Source organism: Lepidochelys kempii, chromosome 9, assembly GCF_965140285.1.
Source record: "Lepidochelys kempii isolate rLepKem1 chromosome 9, rLepKem1.hap1, whole genome shotgun sequence".
Lineage (NCBI taxonomy): Eukaryota > Metazoa > Chordata > Testudines > Cheloniidae > Lepidochelys > Lepidochelys kempii.
The window spans coordinates 90291994-90317479 of NC_136388.1; the positions used below are offsets into that span (position 1 = coordinate 90291994).

At 41.8% G+C, this 25486-nt stretch overlaps 1 protein-coding gene across 6 annotated transcripts in view; it reads left to right on the top strand.

Annotated features, from left to right (window-relative positions):
* IL1RAPL2 (interleukin 1 receptor accessory protein like 2) overlaps positions 1-25486 on the top strand; it is a 550497-nt gene that overhangs the window by 117842 nt on the left and 407169 nt on the right. The window contains exon 1 of one of the 6 annotated variants that reach the window (XM_073358330.2): positions 3904-3971. The exons of the other annotated variants lie outside the window; for them this stretch is intronic. The gene's annotated coding sequence lies outside the window, so the exon portion shown is untranslated. Of the gene's footprint in view, positions 1-3903; positions 3972-25486 lie in introns of those variants that run through there. 6 annotated transcript variants of the gene reach the window in all.

Below are 25486 nucleotides of genomic sequence, written 5' to 3' on the forward strand. Positions count from 1 at the left end.
AAATTTGAGTGAATCGTGAACCTCTGAAAAATGTCAGTTTCCACATGCTTGGTAGAAACTTGTTTGAGTTTGGCAGCTAAATTCTCCAGCAATTCCATTTGCACTGAGCATGCTCCAGTCCCTCATGGCTCCAGCATGCTGACCAGAGTGTAGAGCAGCTGAGCATGATCCCGACCTGGGCTGAACAGAACCTTGGGTGCTAGGCACAGGAACTGAGAGCAGGGCAAGAGAGTGTCAGTCACTCCTGCATTCTCCATGCTCCCCTGCTGGGACTGGTGTGTGTGTGTGTGTGTGTGTGATATGACGTTCCCTGGGTGTAACCTAGACTCTGGGACTGCTGAGCCCTTGCCTCTCACTCGGTGGTGCTGATGTCAAGCCAAGAGCCTCTGACAGGCACTGCATTTACACAGACATTCACAGGCAGGACAACACCCATCTCCCAGTCACTCATGAATCATCAATAAAGAAACTCCAGCCAATTCCCCCTGAGCCCTCCAGCCTTGCATGACAGAAATATACTGCCTTGCACTACTCAAGGTTCCCTTGGACTGTACAAACTCATTAATAACTTCATCACTTCTTCATAGGAAAGTGGACCAGCCTTTGTAATCTGAGCTGAGATTCCCCCAAGCACTTCAACCAAAACACACAGTTTTAGGTAATATATCAAATAGATTTATTAACTGTTGAAAGGTAGATTTTTAAGTAATTATAAGTAGCAGGCATAGGAATCAGAGTTGGTTACCAAAGAAGCAAAAATAGAAATGCAGCCTGAATTCTAAATTAGACAGACTAAGCAAGATTTGAATCAAACAATGTCTAACCTTAACAGATGGTACAAGCAGGTTACAGTTCCTCAATACACAGACTAGATACTCTTCCAGCCTGGGACCAGATTTCCCCAGTTCAAAGCCTGTGTCTTCCAGTCATGCTTCCAGGTGTTGAGATGGAGGGATGTGGGGGAGAGAGAGACCAAGTGTTGATGTCACTGTCTCTTTTTACGCCTTCTTCCAGCTGTTACAAAGTTCCTTCCTGTGACCTGGGGTTCTGGCAGTCCCTATTGGTCAAGCAATTTCCATTGTGTACGTGTCTCTAAGGAGTCTCTGAGACAGTGGATTTTTTTTCTTGATGGACATAAAAACCGTCTGGTCCTCCTTTGTTGTAACAGAAAGGCTGGCTCATGGGCGTTCCCAACCTCACAACATATTTCAGTAGCACATACAGTAATACTTCATAACTTCACATACCAGCATAGTATGTACAATCCAACAGGATATTAATGTTCAACAGATCCAGATTTTTAAAAGCATACCTCATAAGGCATACGTTTGTATAAAATATCATTATGAGACTGGTGAATATGGGGGGTTCTAGGGTGCTATTTTGAGGTACAGAATGTCACTCTGTGTGTGTGTGTGTGTAAGAGATGTAGGGCAGGGGGACATGTCCAGGAACAAAGAGGAGGAAGGGGGGTTGGGAGCAGGAGCTGGGATGGGGTGGGAGAGGGAAATACGAACATGGTAAAGAAGAGGAGCAAGAGTCGGGGATGAGGGTGGATAGGTGTTGTGGAGAGAGGTCATGGGGAGGGTGGATCAGAACAGAAGGGGGCATGGAGGGGCAGAAGGCTGTGTAACCACTAGAGCCCCACGGATCCTATTATTCCTGTCTGTTAAATAGCTGTGAAACCCACCTGCAAAGTAAATGTCTCCATCCACCTCTAGTAGTAGTAAGGCCATGTAGAAGATAACAGCTTTCTACTGTTACCAGTTACTCAGTTAGCTCAGGTGGTAGAGGACTATGATGTGAAACTAAAAATCCCAACTCTGCTGATGACCTGCATGGGGGATTAACATGACATTTGTGTGTTTTTGTTTTGTCTTCCCCATCCCCCTTGCAAATTTTTAAGCTTTTAAACACTTAGAAAATTACATCCAAAACACTTAAGTTGAAAAGTCAAGCACCACAAACATTAGTAAATTCCAGAATTTGTCCCCCATATGCATTTGGATATGGTCTTTAATTACATGATCTCATACTGTTTATTTTTTCTACAGAAAAAAAAGTTTTGATGAAAAAGTTTTAGCCAGCTCTTGGAGTTTCCCATGTATCACTGAGGGCACAATCAGTGGGGTTTCAGAACTGTTGTTAGGGCCATAATATGGCTTACACAATCTTCATTAGTGGCTGTGGTGAATGATAAGGAAGGAACCTAGCTTGACTCAGGCTGTTTGCAGGGTTGACAGAAAAAAAAATCTTGTACAGGTAAGCTGAGTATGTTTGATCTGGAGTCAATGAAACATAAAAACCATAAAGCCTACCATGTTCTTTTTACTTAGTCATTTTTCTGAATAAATCTATACTGTAAAGTGGGCATAGGGAAAGATCAGACATGGAGTTTTCAGGTTGCCAGGCAGCTAAAGGACATAAAAGGAGAACAAAACCTTGCGTGATGGCTGAAACTGGGATGCAACCAAATCCAATCTGGCAATATCTTCTTGTGCGTTTTATATCTTTAATATCCTGGGACCAACATGGCTAGAACAACACGGCAAGGAACTTTCAAGAAGAATAAATTTTAATAAGGTCCCTAGATCACCAATTAGATCTGTTTTTTCTCTCTGCACACACACACATCACTTCTGACCATCAGTTGTATCGAGCTTCCTTTTGAAAATAATTAATGCTACAACCACTTAGTGTTTTTCAAGGTAAATAAAAGTTTACAGCTGAACCAAAATAATTACAAACACAGACAGGATGTTGCTGTCTGCCATGGGTGAAGAGAGGCTTTGAAGAAACTCTTTTGGAACCAGATCTTGTTGAGACTGTGGTTGGGATAGTTTTGATGAGGATTGGATGGCAATGAAATTGTGTGGACTGTTTTCATGAGATTTTTGACTCTTCCCCAAAACTGGAAGTCTTGGAATATCAGATGAGGGGGAAAAACTCTAGCCATCTCATTTCTTTTTTGGAATGTTCTTGTTTTCCTCCTCTATCCCTAGGTAAAGTTTCAGAAACTTTGAAAAATAGGGATATTGCCAATCCTAACTATAGTGGCATGAAAGTGAGACACAGGGTTTGGCCCAGGAAACTCATGCAGTTGGACTGCTGGGCAAAAGTATGGTCCATGCTAAAGTAATAAACCTATAATGGTATAAAGAAAAGGAGTACTTGTGGCACCTTAGAGACTAACAAATTTATTTGAGCATAAGCTTTTGTGGGCTACAGCCCACTTCATCGGATGCATAGAATGGAACATATAGTAGAAGATATTTATATAGAGAGAGAACATGAAACAATGGGTGTCACCATACTCACTACAATGAGAGTGATCAGTTAAGGTGAGCTATTACCAGCAGGAGAGGGAAAAAAAACCCAACCAAACAAAAAACCCTTTGTAATGATAATCAAGATGGGCCATTTCCAGCAGTTGACAAGAACGTGTGAAGAACAATAGGGGGGAAAAATAAACATGGGGAAATAGTTTTACTTTGTGTAATGACACATCCACTCCCAGTCTTTATTCAAGCCTAATTTAATGGTGTCCAGTTTGCAAATTAATTCCAATTCAGCAGTCTATCGTTGGAGTCTGTTTTTGAAGTTTTTTTGTTGTAATATTGTGACTTTTAGGTCTGTAATCAAGTGACCAGAGAGATTGAAGTGTTCTCCAACTGGTTTTTGAATGTTATAATTCCTGACGTCTGATTTGTGTCCATTTATTCTTTTATGTAGAGACTGTCCAGTTTGGCCAATGTACATGGCAGAGGGGCATTGTTGGCACATGATGGCATATATCACATTGGTAGATGTGCAGGTGAACGAGCTGTGTCCACATATCTATTCAGGGGACACCATCATCGGGCCTAATCACATCAGCCACACTGTCAGAGGCTCGCTTGTTAGTCTCAAAAGTCCTGTTCTTTTTGTGGATACAGACTAACACGGCTGCTACTCTGAAACCCGCCATAATGGTATGTATCTGTAATACACAATGCATAACACCGGCCTATGAGGGGAGCACCTGGATATGGCCAGACCTTTAAATTGAAGAAATCTGTGTAATACAACATTCAATAAGATAACAATCTCTTGTTACATCTCCCAAAGTTATTCAAAAGCCCTCAACACTGAACTATTTCCATTAAAGTAATGGGAGCACTATTAGGCCAGTGTTGAACACAGTTGAAAATCCCATCCAAGATGTCTGCAGCAGATGTGTAGAAAGGCACACTTCTTGAAAAGCTTTGATTTCAAAGTTTGGTGCTAAAGCCACAATTCAGATATTGAGAAGAAAAATTCTAACCACTTACAATATTCTGAATATTTAAACAATTATGAGACTACTTATGCAAAGAAGTTGCATGTTTATGAAGATAGAAGAAGGTGCATTTAAAAAACCATGTACTGTTACCATCTGAATTATTCGTGTGGCTTGCTCTTTTCTGTAAAAGCTCCTATTTTTTCCTGAAAGAATGAACTATATTCCTCTGAAGAGAGAACTTCTTCCTATTTGTTCAACCACTGAGATATAATGGTGATGGGTATATTAGAGATTCATCTATAGATGTGAGAGATTAAATTTCGGTATTCCGCAGAATTAAATCAAAACTCATTTTAGTAAGGTGATTTGTCTTAAGTTTACAACTGAATCGAAAGCTCCAGACTTCTCAATCCACCATAGACAGATTTCTTTTACAAAGCTGTATGAATAATAAATGCCTTTGCTGTCAAATTTCAGTGAAAACAAGTTTCAGAAAAACCACTTCATTTTCACCTTCTATTGATTGCAGCCTTGGTGGCTTATGTAGCACCGCAGTTGTCACAACTTCAAATATGCTCTTATCTCTGCAAACTAGTCATCAATCAAAAAAGGTTAATTTGACTCCCTTGACACTTTCATCATCTGGCTTTTTGGTTTCTATGTAACTAGTAAAAACAATTTCCATTCAGAGACTTTAATTTTCAAAAGGTTAAAAATCTTGGGGAAGACTCATTTTTTTCCCCCTGCTGAATATATAAACGGTATGGTATATTCATTTAAAGATGTGTGAATGAGTTCATAGAAAATTTGAGCCTATTCTAAGTAATTTATTATTGAGAGAATGCTTAAGCTACACTGTTTCCCCCCCAAACCAGTTCCTCCATTCTGAACTGATTTTATTTTAGTCAGAAAGTTCAAGCAGAAGTTGCCACCTTTGGAAAGGCAAATGAAACTCTTTTGAACTCCACATTTGTTCTAAAAATTAAGTTACAGAATAACTGTTCACCTCAGTGGGAACCTGGGTGTTTTTTCTCGATTTCATTTTCCCCCGTCTCCTCAAATGTGCTCAGCATTTTTATTGGCTTCATTCAGGCACTTTGTTGTCTCACCTCTTTCTTTCCAAGCTGTATGCACTTCGGGGCCTGAGCCAAAGCCTGCTGAATTGGATGGGAAGACTCCAACAGGCTTTGAGTCAGGCCCACTGCAGCAAAGCCTGGGCAGCTGTGCACCGGTGTTCACAGAAACACATACAGCATTCATACTGATGCATCCACTTGGGTGGTAGAGCACATGGCAGAAGATTGTGGCTTCAATCTTGGTTCTTCACAAACCTACAGAGAAGATGAGATGCTTATAGAAGGGCTTTGCTGGTCAGGGCCAAGGAGATGGGCTATGGTCACATGTTACTGCTCTCAGTGAGAGCTGAGGGCAAAATTCCCCCTGTTCTCGATGGGAGCTGTTGGGGGCTGACGTTGGCCTCAACGGTGTGGGCTGAGCACTTATGAAAATTTTCTACAGAATGTGTAGTGAGGTGCTGAAAGGGGCTGTTCCTCTAATATCACGGACTTGGCATTAATGCTGGTTTGGCAGTGTACAAAGTAGCTGCTCCTTTTGGTGCAAAGACAGGTAAGTACCCGTGTTTCCAGATACCTTCTACAGTGTGGCCGCAAAGCTGCATTAGACACACAGCGTTATTTTTAGTGGGATGCTAATGCGCCTTCTCTATCTAGTCAGAGTACAGTGGTTGCTATTTAAAACTCAGCATTTACCCACAGCTGAGAGAGGCACTTGAAATATCATCCTGTTTTATTTGCCTATACTTAAAATATAGCTATAATAGAACTGCTGTGTTACGGGTCCCATTGTGTGTTAGAGTAAAGGTTGACGTTAATCCTGACCACTGCATAACGTCTGATTCTTTTCCTTTGAATGTTGGTTCTATCAGGTACTCCATTTCATATGGTGTTTTGTGAAGGGCAAAAGGATACTAAGAACTGTGTGAATACTCATGTCCCTTTTTGAATGCTCTCAGACCTCTGAGGACTAAAAGTCTCAACTGGGGTTGTAAATATCCAGATTTCAATTGAGAAGAAGGGCGTGTTGCCCTGCCAATGTATGTAGTTAGCAGTAGTTAATCACAAAGCTATGAGCCTATTCATCCCTGACGTAATTTCCCCGGCTTCACTGCAGCTACATCAGTAACAGAAAGACACTGAGTAACGTAAAGCAGAACTCAGGCACTATATGAGTGTAACACTGGAGTGAAGCTGTAATTGTGAGAGATGCCAAGGGTGAAGAAAGAGGGCAGCTTCTTTATTTCAGCATTAGTGAATCTGGGGCTAGCCAATTTCTAATTAATTATCAGTACATACTGCACTTGTATGATAAAAGGCTGTGTTTCCCTTCTGCCAGAACGTGTTTTCCCTGTAAAAATACTTGTTGTGTGAATTCTGTTTATGTCATTACATGACTAATATGTAGGCACAATAATGTGTGCTGAAGTATACATGTTATACTGGCAAACTGCCAGACCTTCCACACCCCTGTGCCCAAACAGTCAATCCACCCAGCACATAAATCCCAGCTGCTTGTTTTTTAGACTGCTCTCCCAAGGAACACTGTTATTCTTAGCAATGACACCAGCATGAACTGGCACTTAAATATGTTCTGTTCAGCCCAAGGCCCTTGATCCACAAATGAACTTCAGTTACTTGACTTATTTATGGTACAGAACTGTCTCTGTCCCTCCTGTGGCTATTTCAGCATTTTCTCCATTGTTTGCTTAGCAGGTCAGCAGATTCTTTTGCAATCAATGCCTGGGCCCTTCCACTGATTGGCTGTATGCTGAGCCATAGAGACAGCTGACACTGTGTCCCCCCACATTGGCTGTTTGGAAATCCTCTCTGCCACTGCTGCCCGGGGACCTGTGGTTGCATGTCTGCTTCTAAGGGCCAGGCTATGCTAGAGAGCTTACAGCGGTGCAGCTGTAAGCTCTCTAAGGCAGCTGCTCGAAGTTGACAGGAGAGAGCTCTCCCATTGGCTTAACTTGGGTGATTTCTTCATAAGATACGCTGATATAAGCTGTCGACATAGCCTTAATGTGGGCTGTCTGTCTGGAACTCAATCGACTAGGTCATGTTTGACAGGTAATGTTCTCCCCACACGCATGTTATGTTCTTTCTGTGAAAAGGAACTGATAAAAACTTTTATTCAACATTAGGCAGAGGTGTTTGCAGTTTATTTTGACATTTACCCATTGGTATCTGTCAATAATTTCTCCAGGTTTGTTACAAAAGTTAAAACCTCCCAATTCAGAAAGATTTCCCCATGTCTGAGATCCTGATGGTCACCAAAAAAGGGAGCGAACAAAACCACTCCAGGTCCCCTTCTGAGCATGTCCAGCCATTGGTCCCGTCCCATTTAAACAGAGGAGTTTTTTGGGCACCATCTCTATTATTATTATTGTTTGTATTGCAGTGCATCTACGAACAACAGTCATGGACCAGGACCCCTTTCTGCTAGGTGCTGTACCAACACACAACAAAACCCATCCCTGCCCCAGAGAGTTTATAATCTAATAAACAGCTGCCCTCACGTTACATGGCAAGAGAGAGTATGTGTCTCACGTAGACAAGACAGATATGGGTCCTGACGATCTAGACCAGGGGTGGTCAAACTTTTTGGCCCGAGGGCCACATTGGGGTTGCGAAACTGTATGGAGGGCCAGGTAGGGAAGGCTGTGCCTCCCCAAACAGCCTGGCCCCTGCCCCTATCTGTTCCCCTCCCACTTCCCGCCCCCTGACTGCCCCCTTGAGAACTCCCAACCCATCCAACTCCTCCCCCCGCTCCTTGTTCCCTGACTGCCCCCTCCCAGGACCCCCCCACACCCCTAACCACTCCCCCGGGACCCCACCCCCATCCAACTCCCCCTTCCCCCTGTCCTCTGACTGCCCCGACCCTTATCCACACCCCTGCCCCTGACAGGCCCCCCTGGCACTCCCACGCCTATCCAACCACCCCCTGTTCCCCCGTCCCCTGACCATGACCCCCCCCCCAGAACCTCCACCCCATTCAACCGCTCCCTGTCCCCTGACTGCCCCCAGGACTCCCTGCCCCTTATTCAACCCCCCTGCTCCCCGCCCCGCCCTCCCTTACCATGCTGCTCAGAGCAGCAGGAGCTCAGGCTCCCCCTCCCTGCGGGGGAGGGAGTGGAGACAGCAGGGGAGGGGCGGGAGCTAGCCTCCCTGGCCGGGAGCTCAAGAGCTGGGCAGGATGGTCCCACAGGCCGTAGTTTGCCCACCTCTGATCTAGACTATGATACTTCAAAGGCACCTCTCACATAGTTATCCTAAGTTCCTGATTAAGGAAAGCACTTATGCAAGTGCTTAAGTTCATATCTATTCAGGACAGCCCCAAATAGGATGCACATGAGGATTAAGCACCTGCTTAAAGTTCAGCATATACTTAAGTGCACTCCTGAAAAGGGATGTTTTTTCTGAATTGGGTCCTAAGTGCTGAATATAGTCATGGAGAGAGCTCAAAAGTCACAGAGGCACCTCTGTCTCCGTTAGACTCTGGGTAAGTCATTTGTTTGCACTGGGGAGGGTCAGAAGAGATGCAAAGCTAGGATCTGCCTGAACTGCCGGAAAGACTCCCATTGACTTCAATTGGTTTTGGATCATCTAATGAGAACATTATCTATACTTACTTACAGACCCTTCTAATAGTCTCCTATGTACAGTTGAACATACGTGACAGAATACAAACCTGTGGACTGCTTGGAGCTGATATGAGAGAGCTAATGTTTAAAAAAATTGTTCAGTGAAGAATGATCTGCTCAGTGAAACATGAGAAACGTTATACTTCGCTGTGCGAACGACCATTAGCAAAACAGTCATGGAAAACACAAATTTGGGGCCAGGGCCTCAAAACAAAATAAGAAATGACTTGTGAAATGTCATGAAAAGATACGAGCTTCTTTTTATTGCACGTCTCTAATACAAGTGTATGTATGAGGATGGTGGAATGTATGATGGTTTGTGAGAGCAATCAGTAGTGTGGGAGTTTCCTCTCTGAACAAATGGGAAAGTTGTCCTATTGTTCTGTTTATAAATAAAATGTGTTTGTGCATATGCATGTTCCTATCCTGTCCTCAGCACCTTACAGCAGGGCATTAAGATGCGTGATGAATATCTGTCATACCATTTTGTCTGTCATCCTCTCGTTAGAAACTTAATTGTGTTTGCAGTATATCTTTTTTTTCCTAGGTGTCTCATTCTGGGGCGCAATCCAGATCAGTAAGGGGTGTGTCACTGTGTACTCTATAAACTCTGTAGCTCCCTTGTCTGGATACATACATGCATACAAACATGCACTGAGTGTCCGTCTGATTAGCAACCGTGGACTAGCAACTCTGATTCCAGCAGCCTGCTTGTTATAACCCAGCCACACTCTGGTATCCACCAGCTTTTTCGTTACATGTGACAAGATGACCATAACAGCCCCAGTCCTGAATTCTTCCCAAAACTATGTGCTCTGCAGCGTCCAGCCCCTTCCTGGATCATTCAGAGGAATAATAAGGTTTGTTCGTTCCTCTAACGTAACAAACTGCACAGCTTATTGCTTTAACCGGAGTTAACTATTACTTTAATTCAGCACAGCACTAGGATGGTTTAGATTGGAATAAAACCACCTTAAAGTGTAATAAAATAAATATACTAAAAATCTAAAAAGTATAGATTTGATAAAATTTGTATCCTATTACTTTTTTCTTAAAGAGTAAAAAAAAATAGATTACTGATGAAGGAAAGCACAGCAAACATTATTAGCCCCTTCAATAACCTGACTAGTTCAATCTAATAGACAATAGCGAGGCTTGTTTTTATAGCTTGTTTTCTACTGGTTTGACATCTTGCCTGAATTAATGCCAAAGCACTATCTAACACACTAACTGAAAATGAGGTTTCATTTGTGTTAGAGGACCCTCTGCTGAAGCTCAGAAATGAACATTCTTTTCTCCTGAACCTTTTGACCTAACCGCCTTTACTACACCAACTAGTCTTTTTCTTTTCTTCATTTTTTTAAAGTAATCGTTTTGCAGTTTGCCCATCGTGTAATCCATTAATTCAGTGGAACACCACTAAGTTTATTCAGCAGAAAGAGGCTGATCAGTCTATTAAGCTTGGTAGATTGTCCTAGAATACACAGTGCAATGACATACGTTTATTTAAAAAGAAATCCACTGCAAACTACATTTTAAACTGCTTAAAAACACCAAACTAACTACCAAAAGGCACATGGACAATACCTGTAAGTATGTGACAGAAGGCAGGAAATTGGGAGATATGGGGCCTGCCCTTCAGATGAGTGCATGCAGTGACATTGATTTTAGTGGACCTATACCAATATATACATACAGGAGATAATCTGGCCCATAGTGCTTTCTCTGGCTTATATGGTTTCTGTCACTGCTTTCCAGTGGTTTCTCTTAAATTAATGGATCTTTGTGAGCTGCACTTGGAGACAAGCATGGAGGTCTAGCTGCATGAAGAACTCCTAGATCATACATGAACATGTGCAATGGAGAGGAAGACATGTTGTGACCAGACAGTAGAGCTAGGTGGGTTCTGCGTTAATTAATCATGAGTGTGTGTTTGAATTTTAAAATGACCTTGCTTTTGCATGGCTGCACCTTTTCTACTCGCTTTCCATGCACATTTGAACAACCCCAGTTTTAGTTGCACGAGTGTCAACTAAATGTAAGTTTTAAGCTTATGTGCTCAAGAAGTCACATGAGAAGTAGCTCTTTTCTAGAGGGGAATCAGCCAGTGCTTACTAACCCAGAAGGGAGACAGGATTCCCCCAGATAGTCACCAGAGCACAGATGCAGCAAAACTGTAGGTGAGAGAAGGAAGGATCTGATGAACACTTTCTCAGGCAAATCCTTGGTGTGAACGTGATGAGAAAACAATTCAGTTCAAACTTTGCAGCCAGCCTGCGCATTTTACACTAGCCTAATATTTTCAGGAATGACACTTGTATTCTCTCTCTCTCTCTCCCTAAGCTGCTATCCACTTTCCCCTGCAGTCACACTTTATTCTGTTGTTTACTTTGCAATTTTCTCAAGTTTTGTCATAGCTTTAAGTTACTTGCTTGTTGTTTAAGATGATTTTTTTGAAGTGATCATCTTCTCTGTGGATGGTTGCTTGTGGATTGAATGAATATTCAACCTGAAGTATTTAAAATTGTGTGTTGTCTAGCTGTTGAGCACTCATGTAGATTTATTTCTGTTTCCCACATTCAGTAAATACTATTTTATTATTATTTGTTTGTATTGCGGTAGTGCTTACACATCCCAGTACAGGGTTTGAGGCTCTGTTGGGCTAGGCACTGTACAAACACAACAAAAAGACTGTCCCCCCAAAGAGCTTATAATTGAAGCGTAACTTTTACAGTAAAGATGAAAGCTTGAGAAATTCAGTAGTGAATATCCATTAGGGAAGAGCCAAGGGATGGCAAAAAGAAAAATATTGGTTGTCTTGACTACTTCCAAATAGTAGATTACCTTTTGGATCAAGGTTGCAGGGGAAATACTACTCTCCCTTAAGAGAGAAGTTATCTGCCTCAGTTGTCAAGGGTACGCCATATTTGGTATTAGAATAGGTGGTGCTCTGAAGTCAAGATATGGGTACACTGTAGAACGTTGTGTACATTGACAAAACGTATGGACTCTGACCTGCTGTTGCAGATCCATGGTGACCTTCCAAATTCATACGCACAAATGTATGTGCTTAAATTTACAAAAGAGAAATCACTGCATCACTAGCTGCTTTCTGTGTGCCGTGAAAGGTCTTGCCTTATTAAAGCATCTCTTAGGGAGTGCTACCTAGGTGGGTTTTTTTAGCTCTGCAATTTTAAAATGCCATAACCATTGTGGAATGTAGTCATCGAATCATTTTAAGCTATTTATTCTGCATCACTTAATTGACGAGACTGGAATTTCCCCCTGCTTTAGCATATTTTATCATCTTCGTTCAAGTAATAATTGTATGTATAATATGATGCAGTGAAGTCAGAACCAAAAAGTTTGAATAGGCTCATACTATACTTGCATAAGAGCCATTAAATAATTGAAATATAGTGGGTTGATTGTGATATCTACAGAGTAATGTGAGTTAATAGAGTGGGTACTTTAATAAGGATCCTAAATTAAATAATATTGAAATAATATTTATGGACTCAAACAATTATGAATTTAGCAGCAAGTACGCGGTGGATGCCGATATATTGCTTATAATGCTTTTCCATATAGCACGCTGTATTATGGGAATTAGTTAGATTATTTCAAATGTGATCCATTTGTATCTCAAATACTCTGAACTTGGGGTGAGGGGTATACATAAGGAGGAAGTTTGAAAGCAAGCGGTTTAGACCCAACTTCCCCTGCTATTATTTTTGGATTAGTGGTTGTTTTAACAGAGTTGGGCAAAACCCATAGCTATCGATCTCACCCAGGCTCCAAAGTTTGAAGGTTCAGATAAAATGGGATCTGGATCAGAATGATGGTTTTATGCATTTCTATTTATGTATTCATGTGCTAATATTAAAAAAAATGGCGTTTGCCTCTGGTTCAGATGTAAGCCATGTTCTAAATTCACGATCAAATCAGCACTCGAGTTTTGTGATTCCAGAATCTCACCAGCAGTTTCAGGGAGACTTCCACTATTGTGATCTAAAAATCTCTCAAAAGAAGCTTTTCACATGAAAACGTGGACACATGTAAATTGGAACAGCAAACAGACGTGTTCTGGGTTTGGACCTGAATTTGAAGCAAGTTGTGGGACTGCTTCAGATCTAGCGATTCAAATCTGAAGTTGCCTGTAATTTCAAAGAGTTTGGATGCCAGTTAACCTTATAATAACATAATTTAAAGTCCGTCAGCGACTTGCATTGTAACTTTATTGGGGCACAGAGCTGCTATTTTCCATTCTGCTAAATTTCTACTAGGAAAACATACATTTTCTTGGCTATGAGTAAGACTCCCCTGGAGAAGGAAGAGCCCACGCTGATTCTAGCACCGAGATTTCACTGCTTTCTAGTGACATATAAAAAGCACGGCAGCTGACCCTGGAAGAAAGTTGAGAGGAGGTTTTTGGATTGGGGTGTAAGCTGGAAAGAGGGTTCTTGGTGCTGTGAGTATGAGAAGCTGTTCCTCGCTATTTGAGTCCTTCTGTGTTCAGAGACACAAGACACTTCTGCATTCCTTGTAAATAAAACTGCGTCTAAGAAGTACCTAACTCTTAACAATTTCTGCTTTGAACTGGAACTCAAACTTTGACTAGGTGCTTGAGTCAAAAGGGGCAACAGTCCCATTGGTTGGGTTGTGATCAGGCCCAATTTTTCTTTTTTGGTTTTTGTTTCTCACCATCAGGACTTGCTACATTTATCTTTATGTAGAGGTACCTTTAAAATGGGCAGTTTACAGCTCCCATACTCTTGCACAATACTGCAAAGTAGCCCTGATGTATTCAAAAGTCCTTCAGGAACTCATCCTTCTTTCAAAAACAATTGCACGGGTGAATAAATATTGCAGATAGGTGTAGCTTGCCCTACCAGCAGCATCTGTCACCTCCTTTTGCAACTACAATGTATATTGGAGCCTAAGCTACAGCAAAGTTTCTGTCTGATGGCAGTGGGCCATGGAAATTTGTTTCACAATGTTTTGTGATCAGAACTGGTTCACTGGCCCTGGGATCATTATCATTTGAACAGGTAAAGGACTGGCGTGATTGGACAACTGACCTTCCCTAAATGAAATGAGTTTTATACCAAGAACATTGAGCATAAATGAGAATCATAATTAGACTCAAATAGGAAGGTCATTTTAAGAATGACAGATACTTTTCATCTCCTCTTAAGTTCTGGGAGATGTTTAGAGAGATGTCATCTTTTTGGCGAGCTAAAATGCAGAGCATATATCCTGTATGTCACTTTTCTGGATTGTAACTGTGGCTCTTTGGGCATACAAAGAGTTAACAATTACTTGCCAGGTTGTTGCTAGCTGTTTGTTTAAAGGAAATTTAAATAAAAGGCCTATTTTGTAGGCCTGAGCTAGATCTCTGAATCCAATCCTGTGGCCCAATTTGGACCTGAACTTCACTGCTTGGTCTACCTACAGTTTGAGAATCTATCCATTTTCTCATTTATCTGTGTATCTGCCTGTTTGACCTCTTTTAATCCACATAGTTTTATTTCTAAATCAGAGACTCATTTTGAAGACTATGGTACAGTTAAGTACTCTGAGCTTTGCCATGCAAGCCAATAATGTACAAGTCCCAGTTTACATAAATAAAACTGCCTGTTTACCATCTGTAACACAGATGTAATACCATATAATCCAATGGTCGCATTGGGCCTTGAAATAAGACTACCAGGATTGACTACTGCATTGCATTTTTAGTGAAATAGACAGCCTGGATGTACTCTAATTTTATAACCTGACCTGTTGGTCATTACTTAAAGCCACAAGTCATTTTTAATCTTGGAGTCTTCCTTTTTGCAAGTAGATTCTCGAATGGACAGCATGTCATCTGCTAAGTAAATTTCAGATTTTAAAAAGGCATTTAGTCCTATAACTCAAGATGATAAAAAGCCCATTTAATAGGGAATACGCTTTTGCTATGGACTAGATCAATAAATTAAATAGATTAATTAAATCAAACTGTCAGGACCAAGGACTGTCACGAAGTGAAGTCAGTGGAGTTCACCATTTTTCAGGGGCAGGAACGCAACAAGAAAAGGCAGTCTTCAATGGATAATTCTATAATGAACGTGCGTGAGTGGGTACAATAAATGTCTAGCAATGGGAAATTGTGCCAGTCATCTGATCCCAAACGGTAAAAGGAGGCAGATAAGTCAGTGCAGAGAAACATTATATTTACTTATTGAATTCCTTCCTGTGAATGTTGAACTTCTTCAGTTTCCAAGTAAGAGAAGTTGCTCATGGAATAGTCTTAATTATTTTTGATTTTGAATCTTTACCACAAAGGACCCAGGAAAACGTACTTTTGCACCTCAGTGTCACACAGTTCAGACTTTATTCAGTCCACCTAGTATATCTGCCAAGGGGCGTCTCCATGCCAGATCTTGTTAGCTAAGCAGAGCTTGCCTTTGTTGGGAGAGATCCAGGGGAAAAAGCTAGGTGCTGCAAGTGTCCTAGTAGGTGGCACTGAGGATTGGAACAATGCCCCACTATGGCGTTAGAGGGAATTGTGCTGTTGGCAAGACAATTTTACCAGTGAGATGTAAAACCAAAGCACTAATGTCTAAAGATTCCTTGTCACTATTGAAAACGTGCGAGAGCCCTATTGTCCTGTCCAAATTCCAGCATAGGGATATTCAGTTTACCTGCGGTAAGTTCTCCCGTTCCTTCATTTGACTAGTGTATTCTTTGCTTCCTGTCTCAGAATGACCCCACAGCTGGTTGCCTGCAGCCATGAGGTAGTCCATGGTAAGGCACTTATCCTTCCTCCTTGTTTTACTGACACCAGACTGGATGGTTCAGTTAGCCTTGTGCTGAGTCAGCTTTCCCCAGATAGCTCTTCTGTCCAGGATGGGCCTGAAAGGTTGCAGGGGCTTTGCCCCAGTGAGTAAAATGGAATTTCCTTGTCTGCGGGCTCCGTTCCCGTGCTCAGATGGAGGATAGATGTGTTACGAGGCTGTAGGCTATTCCCTTCCCCACCCCCTCTAAAAATGGCAATGGAGAGTCTTCAGGACTCTGACGTTGTCGGGGGAGCCTCTTTTTTGCCAAGACTCTTGGGGCTGAGCAAGTCCAGCTCCAAGGCTGTAAAATGCTTCCAGGTGTGCAGTGAAACCATCAGGGAGACAGAGAATACTGGAGTGTGGGTGGTCGGAGCTCTCGTCAACCAGCAGCTCTAACACACTTGGATCTTCCCTGAGGCTAGCTTATTTTGTCACATATCACGTGTGCCTTAATTCACCTTTGGAATTTCACCTATATAGGAGAGCAGAGTCCCTTACAGTCCTATGTTTCTATGATTCTATAGTGTGGCCATTTATCCTCATGTGATTTACATGTCTATATAGTGGTAGGGGTTTTACAGTAGGTAGCAGTAGAATGACAGGGAGGACAAGCTGACCTGCATCCCACAGCAAACGTTACTCCACAGCGCTGTGAAAACATACACACAATTTACTTGTCCTTTTAAGAAGCTGAAGTGGTCCTTGGTGGCAACAGAAATGTTCATGTAGCAAATATCACATGCCTGTGAAGCACTGTGCTGGTCATCTGGTCAAAAGGGCTGTTGCTTTGAAAGGGTGGGGTACTGGGTTGTTCCCACAGTCTCTAATAGTGACTGGGCATCCGGACCCTCTCACAGGACTCTCATCTTTGCCCTGAATCTTGCTACAAAGGGGCTTTCCACAAACCCCAGCAGACCAGAGGATATAAGGGCTACAACATACTCAGACCATAACTAATGCTGGCAAACCCTTTCTTTGCTCTTCAGAAATCAAGTTACTCCCAGTGGCGTGTTTAAATCTTTTTCTTGGAAGTGAGAAAAGCTTGTAACTTGGCTTCTTTCAATCTCTGTGGTCTGGGAGAGTGTGATGTGCTTTTTCTTGATCTCTGCCCTGTAACTATTAGCCCTGAGAGAGCCTTCCTTGCTCCCCGACTGGGGCAGTACCCAAGCTGTGAGGATTGCTAGATATCTACTAACAAAAAGCACTGTAAACATTCACAAGCCAAACTCAAGCCTGGTGTAAGCGGGTGCCATTTTGGTACCAAACTTTTCTCCCCTTGCCTTGGTCTCTGCTCTCAGATTAATCAGCTACGCTGCACTTTACCCACTGATGTTCTAGGAATTGATCTATATAGTTCCAAGATACTATACTGAGAGCAAACAATTAGTCACTGGCTTTCACAAAAACCCAACAGCAACAAAAACCACAACTCCATCTCTCAATCATGTGTATTTGAAGATGGACAGTCAGTGCAATTTGTAAACACCAGCTGAAACAGGATCACTATTTAGTTAAACAAAGAGAATTTACCGACACTGTGATTTTATATTGGAAAAAGTTAGGAGGTCTGTATCCTTGGAGGCCTCTACTTAGTTTTCACCCTGTTCTTATTTCGGCAATCTCACACTGACATCAGTGGGAGGTTGCTGGATTAAGGACTTTCTAAAAGCTAACCAGCAATCTCAGGATTTGGCGCTTTGAAAATGAAAGGGGCTTGGGCACTTAGATATGGCACACATTGCTTTTCCTCTGTAATCAAGATTTCAAAGCAATCCGAACTGTCTGATCATTTTGTCCAATTGCCTTGTTTTGTCCATGGGCCGAATCTTGAGGCAGAACTGTATAAACAATAGCATATAAGCACCACGTGAGCAGAGCTGCTGGGGTGCTTCTAATGACAAGTCCAGGAAAGGCTTCAGCATGTTCTTCTGGTTGAGGTGGCTGAATGCAGCTCCTGCAAGGATGGGTCAGGTGAATGCCAGGTCTCGGGGGAACAGACAGTGTAGGGAGGGGAACTGAAAACCGCCCCAATGTTTTGCTGAATTAGAAGAACTAAAATATTGCTGTCCGTTTAATATGTACTGGACTCTCCAGACTACGTTGCCATTTGAAACACTTACAACCACCAGACAGAGAGAATGAGATTATACACACTCCTATATCTGCCCCCAATGCAGACAATGAGAAAGCATGTACACCGGCATGAAAATTGAATAGTACTACTTTTGTACCTCCAGTTCTGCTGAAAAGCTCTGACCAGATGGCCATAATCCTACAGCCACCCTAGGGAAAGGCTAAGAATAAAACGAGCTGTAAGCAAGTGCTAAGAGCCTGTATAAACTAAACATTCCTGCAAACAAAACACACACACACACACACGCTTGCCTGGAAAAACAAGGGCATGTTGGGTTTGTGTTGTTTTGGGGCTTCTTTCTGAGTTTGTCTGTGTCTAATCAAATCTCTGTGGTGACCTAGAAGAGGTATTTGTGCAGAGGAGTGAGAACATCTTCCATGCACATGTTTCCATGCAAGCTACCAACGTTCTGGGTCCAGGTGTTTAGGGGTAAGAGGAGCTGCATGCTTGCCTGCTTGCTTCCTTCCTGGGGCAGGTGGACAAGGAGGGGCAAGGAACAAGTGTAGCCTTTTCTTTGTGCACCCCTCTTTCCCTGTAAGTGCTAGCCAGCAGATTTGAACTGGCACGGAGGTGAAGATTAGGAATTTGATGCTGGTATGGGCCAGGAGTAAATGACCTCCACCTTGGAGCAAGGAGGGAATTGTGGCTTCCTGAGCTACAGTTCCTTTTCTGCACTGAACCTGGCATGGTGCAGCTACATGCCACCCCTTGCTATGGGCTGGGTCCTAGGGACACTGGATAAAATTGTCAGAAGTAACTAAGGGAATGTCTGCGCTTTGAGCTGGGGTGTGATTCGCAGGTCATCAAGCTAGCGTATTAAAATTTAAATGTTGCCACAGCAGCATGAGTGGTGGGAGGAGCTAGCCATCTGGGTGCATGCCCACCTGAGACCATAGGCATGTACTCAGGGTGGCAAGCCCCTCCCACCACTCATGCTGCTGTGGCGAGATTCTATTTTAAGAGCACTAGCTTGCTGGGAGCAAACCTGAGTAAGTCTCCTCAAGATGGAAATAGACACACCCTTATAATGACTTAGGAACCTAAGGCCTATTGACTGACGAATGTAAGTGCCTAAATCTATTTGGGAAATGGGACTTGGGCTCCTAATTCACTTAGGCACAATTTGAAAATGTTATCCACTATCTTTGCACTAAGCAAACCACTCTCCTTTCTTTTTTATGTTATCTTAAATTGTTATTGGCAGCTACGAACGGTGATGCAATAAATATGCCATATGGAACTCCTATATATAAAAACCTGACATATGGATGTTGAGATGTTCTCAGAAGATTCCACACAGTTGGAAATCACCCACATTTTGTAAACATTCTCTTTGTGAATTATCTGCAAAGATATTATGTGAGATTCCCGTGACCCATATCTGAAACCAAAGAAATAGTTGCGTTGGAAATGTATGTTAGTCATGATTGAGGTGTCCTCTTTGCACACCATTCAAACATAGAAAATGTCTAAAAAGATGTATTTAATGAATATTTTCAAGTAGTTTAAGTCTGTTTGAGAGGCTTTAAGGGTCATTGTGATCCATCAGAGCAGTGGTTCTCCGCCTTTTCCATGGCAGGACTCCAACTCCCTCCTCATGATCCACTTCTAATCTAGCCAGAATCTAACCAGGATCACCTTTCTCATGTAACAACTAAAGGCACAATGGCTGTGCAAATGAAGGTATTAGAGCATGTCTTCATGATTCTACAGCATCTCAGTTGTCCCATACAAATTGTCTGACAGACGCTGTTTATATGGGACCTAAACACAAATAAGGTGTCGTATTCAAATGTTGCAGCCGTTAGTAACTTACATCATTCCCAAAAATATGTGCCTGTAATTGGTAACTGTTATTGTTATATCACATCCTCAGCCTGCTGTAGGGCATACGTTTCTTTCTCATTGGTACTGTTGCAAAAAATGTTGATTTGTCAAAACGGAAACTTTGTGCAACAGAGTCTGTTTTGATGAATCTCCCAACTTGATGCATTTTTGAAGAAGGTTTCAAAATTGTCAAAACATTTCACTTTCACAAAAATTTCTGATTTTCCTGTATGAAACATCATGTTTCCAAATTTAAGCTAAGACTTGCAAAACATTTAAAATAAATAAAGTCATAAACCAAGCAAACCGACTTGAAATTATCCAAACACAATGTTTTGATTGACCCAATCTAAATTTTTTTTTGGTTCATGAAAACTTCTGAGATTTTGACATTTGTCTTGGTTGGGGCTCGGAAAAGTTTTTGAAGTCTTGAAAATACTCACACAACACGAAAACATTTGCCATGTTGCTCTAATTGCTACTGTCTATCATGTGGAAATGTTTAGATTGAACTTCTTCACACTTGGCCAGCATGGGTTAGCTAGGCTTTTAGCCCAGTTGGTCTCCTCAATTGAGGCTGAACTTGCTAACGTAGCAGTGCTATCCCTATTTGCATAACGGGGAAATTCTGTGTTATACTTATTGCCAGGGTATCAGCAACTGAGTGGTAATGTCTCCTGTGTCAGTTATTGATGGTGATGGGGAATAAAGCCATGTTCATTTTGAGCGCCATTTAGAAAGAAAACCAAGGGTTGACAATATAATATTTTTCCTTCAGCATTGCACTGAAAGGATGTCAATTTTTAAAAGCTGCTTGCTAAGTATGCAGCATTGGCCTTGGAGGGATAGCTCAGTGGTTTGAGCATTGGCCTGCTAAACCTAGGGTTGGGAGTTCAATCCTTGAGGGGGCTATTTAGGGGGTTCTGGGCCAAAATTGGGGATTGGTCCTGCTTTGAGCAGGCGGTTGGACGAGATGATCTCCTGAGGTCCCTTCCAACTCTGATATTCTATGAATCTATGAATGTTGTGCAGTAGGCCAGTGAGTGAACGCTTTTACTTGCACTATGTACAAGGGTGTATTGAGTGCTAGAATATGCCTCGTCCTTATATGAATATGAAGTTGTTGAGAGAGGAGCAAGGATCTTCCCCTGTGCTCCTTGTGCAGGGACAAGCGTAGTGCTTGTGGGATCATAGGGATTGCTCTAGCTGTTTGTAAGCCACCCTGTGGGAGGCAACAAGGAATGGACCACGGCCCCACCCATCCTGGGAGCTGGCCAGCCTGGAGAGGGGAACATACTACATTATTCTACGTGAGTGCAGCGTGCACCTCCCCCTGTGCATTGGGGAGAATCAGAAAGGGGCTGCTAGCGCTCAAGATCAAATTCTTCCCAGAGCAGCCCTGGAAAGTGGTTGTGTAGCTCCATGCTGTGCCTTACTAAGGAACTGGGTCCAAGTGACCTGTCTTCAGATGTTTATATCTGTGTTTAGCTTTCCATTAAGCATCTCTGACTGTCCCTCTGCTCTCCTTGTCAGTTTTGTTCTGGAGAGATGGCAGGGGACTGACACTGATTTGAATCTCACTTTCTGAAATGCCTGGATCAGGATTCCAATCATGCAGTGTGATCAATTTGTGACTCTAGTTATAGAGATGTGTAACCTGTCTCAAAAAAAGCCGTAAGAGAAAAATTAATTCTGTAGCCAATAAATATTAGCGTCCATAATCTGAGAAACTTGTTGAGACAGCCTTTAGCATGGCTTCAGTATGTCCCATTAATCTACAATCTGTCCACCAAGAATGTTAGTTCATGGCTGCTTCTTAAAAGTTTGCATACATTGTGCTGCAATAGTGAGGATCCTACTTCAAGGAAAGGAACATTTTTCTTGCCTTTAAAATAAAGGACTCTCACTAGGATCATGTTGATTGTGGAAATCCAGGCCCCAACTCAAGTGTCTATTTCAAAGTGGGGCTCAGGCTCCATTAAAATACTGCAACTTCACATGTCATGGACAGAGGTTGGCAGAGTAGCAATGTGGTAACTTAAAAGATTCCATCCCTACTTTGAAACTGACAAGCTTTTGAAGCTTTTGGAATGTTACACTTGTGTGTGTGTGGGAAATAATTATCCTCTTTCTTCTCTTCCAGTCTCCTCCCGCCCCCAACTCCTGCCCCATGCTTCAAACTTTGTCTGAAAGTATATGCTTGTCTTTAGTGCTATTCAGACTGTATTCTAATTGGGCAAAGCTGGTGAAGGCCTAAAGAAAAAGTAGTAAAATATTGTATAAAACTTGAAAACTGAGTAGAAGACCATCCTCTTTTTGGAAGAGATAATAGCTACCAAACCTTTTGACATGGTGGATGCCCCCTGATGATGACATTGTTCAAAAAGTGGATAAAACTTTTAAGGGCTATGAACATGGCCCGAAGGAGAAAAATATTCATAGGGCTCTTGTAATTATAGCCAGTGACAATACACATCTTTCTACGTTATATAGGGAACAAACCTGCAGGAACAGTTGATGGATTTATAGGCCTTTCCCCCCATAATTTCTAAGCTAGGAATACACATCCTGTCATTTCCAGGGCCTCCTGTATTTTTTAAGTTTTGTTTTAGGGTCAGTAGTAGGTGGTGGGCAGGAGGGGGTGTGTGTGTGTGTACAAGATATAGTATGTATGTCAGCTCATAGTCCAATTGAATACAATCAATGAATCACTTGCTGTATATCATGCATCAGTTATCACATGTGGATCTGATCCTGCAGAATGGAGTGTTATGCAATGTAAAAAGAGAGACTCGGGACAGGGTTCATGGGAACCAGGTCCTGCAGGTCCAATTCATCAAGGTAGTAAAGCATGTATCAAACTTGAAATTTGTGACTAATAGGACTAGTGTGTGTTCTGCTGAGTGAGTTAGGAGTGGAGCCATGCTGGGAACTACACTCTATGCTGCCAAAGTACTCCTGCCTAGTAGCAAGAGTAACCCCAAAGAGGGAAGCATGTAGCAAAGTGTTGGGTCTACCTGCAGGTGGGTTTTCAGGTCCAGCAGCCCACCGGTGAGCTGGCAGGGAACCCTAGCTCTTCCAGGTTCTGCCACTCTGTGGAAGTCCTACCATTTCAGGGCTTCCAGGTTTTTTCAGGCTTCCTGCTGTGGAACTGGCTCTAAATTGGGACTTGGCTCCTCAATACACAGCCTGGAAGCCATGAGAACCTCGGCTTGCACTCAGAGTCTCAGGGCTTCTAGGCTCCTTGCTGTGGTGCCAGAAGTCGGGGGTTGGGAGCTGAAAAGAAGTGTCAATTTCAGTCAACAGCTGCCAAGATCCTGGAGAGCAGATTTCCTTTTGGAAACACAGATGCATGATGTTTCTGAAACAATTTTTCTGGTTCACAGGAAATGTTTAAAAAAAAAAAGTTTTCATTCCCAATCGGAACTAAACCACACTTCAAAATACCAAAATTTCCCATAAACTGGAAATACCAATGTTTGGCCAGCCCTTCTTATGAATAAGGAAGCACATACTAAGGGGTCTTGAAACTTCACTGTGGAGGACTATACCTTTTGAGTAACCTTTTGCTCATTCTTGCACCAGAGCATAATAGTCTTAGAATTCCAGCTTTGCGCTGCACAGGGTCTTGCAAGATCGAGCCCATTATATATATTTATGACTTATAGTATGGTAGTCCCTATAGGCCTCAACCAAGATCAGGGCCCTATTGTGCTAGGCACTGTACAAACACATAGTAAAACAGAATCCTTAACCTGGAGTGCATACAAGCTAAATAGACAAAACAGGTGAATGGTACACAGCCCTGATGAAATTCCAGGAGTATTCTGTGCATTGAATGAGGCAGAGAATGTGGAAAAAAATATGTCATTGTGTAATTAAAGACTGCATCATAATGCTTATGCCCAAGGGGGATGAATTAAGTTTGCACAGGTGGCAAGCTTATACATTTTCATTTCACAGCGAGGAGTTTTTTTCCTATTTCAGAACATTTGGTTTCCAGAAACATTAGAATTTTCCATACTGTTATAGAATATTTTTCAGGTTATCCCCATCTCTAATTAATAGCAAGGATTTTCATTTTATGATTAATATTTGGATTCAGGGCAAATTGCAAAATGATTGAAAAAGTAAGATTTATCTGTATGTGTTACCTTCCTTTCCCCTTTTTAGTTTGCAAATGAATCTAAGGTAGTCTTAAATCATTTGTCGTCTTAGAATTCTTGCCAGTTTTAATTCGGTAAAAAGCAGTAGTCATTTCTCATATTTATCTGTAAATTGCATTGAATCTTGTTGCAGGCATATTAGGTGGTAATGATTTATATGCCCTCTAATAATTTATCTGATTATGCAAGCTATGTTCCATTTTTTAAAGACTTATCAAATTATGGCTTTCACATATGGGACAAAGAAATAATTTCCATAGATCCTGTTTTGCTTTTCCGCAGTCTGACTTAGTTTTGTATGCTCTGTACGTTAATATAGATGTATGTATGAATCAAGCGGACAATTTATTACACACATTGGCTATCGCCTGACATGAGCTCATAGGAGCTGCATCTTTACTGAGTAGTCTTAATACTATACACGTAATTTTGTGATTATTAGATATATTTGGTATTAGGATTCTCGAAATACTCCAAGTCTAGCCTCCTATTTAAGGAAATGTAGCTGTACTGCACAAATTGAATGAATTTGTAGCTATGTCCCTTGTGATGCAGAGATATGTGAATCTGAAGGAAGAAGAAGGCAAATATATTGTTTAAAAATACGTTAAATAGCTGAAAGTTTTGATGGATTTCCTCTCCCCCTCCCTGCCCCCAGTGTTCACCTTTTGCTCAGACAGGAGTTTAGGGTAAGACTTAACAATAAAAGGAACATTTTAAAAACCTATGGCAGCTTTGAGAAAATCAAAATCTTGTGGAAAAACTGGCTGATCTCTAAAGGCCTGATTCAACAAGGTACTTAAGCACAAGTGAACACTTTTGTTTGCACTAGGAGTGCTAGTGCTCAAAAGTAGATTTATACTTAAGCATCTTGCCTGGGGCCCATCCGATAGGGCCTGAAGAAAAAGGAGTCTGCATTTTGTCTCTTTAGTATATTCAATGAGCATTTTGAACAGACCATCCCTGAATCACAGTAGTTGATTCTTTCCTGCGAGGATTATATACTTCCAATCCTGTCTGATAAAACAAAAACTAGGAAGAAATCCGCACCGGTGGGGGTGGAGGAAGTGACCCTTCTCCCCTGCCCTTCAAATATTTGGATAAAGGAATAGTTGGAAAGTTGTAATTTCCTACATGCAAAACCAATTTAGCACTCTTTGCGCTGAACATTATCTCTTTGAAAACAGTGGGTTTCTGTCTGGGCAAACTGTCATAAAATGTAAATTTTGGCCCTGTGATGGAATAAGGTTGTTTTTTGCAATTAAAAACTCTATTTCTCTGCAGAAATGTTACACTTTTGCCGTGGGTGAAATCTGAGAACTTGTGGAAATATATTTTGTGATTGTTCCGGAGGAGAAATTGGTGCTTTCCCTACAAAGTTTATATACCCTGTGATGGCAGGTTGAGGGGTGGGAGGGAAAAACACAAACTGAAAGCAAAGCAATGGAATTAGAAAGGGAACATGTGTTTTCACTCTAAATTGTAATTGTAGAACTTAATAAAAATCTAATAATAAACAAATGAGTTTTCTCCTGACAGTTTCAATCAAGGATTGTG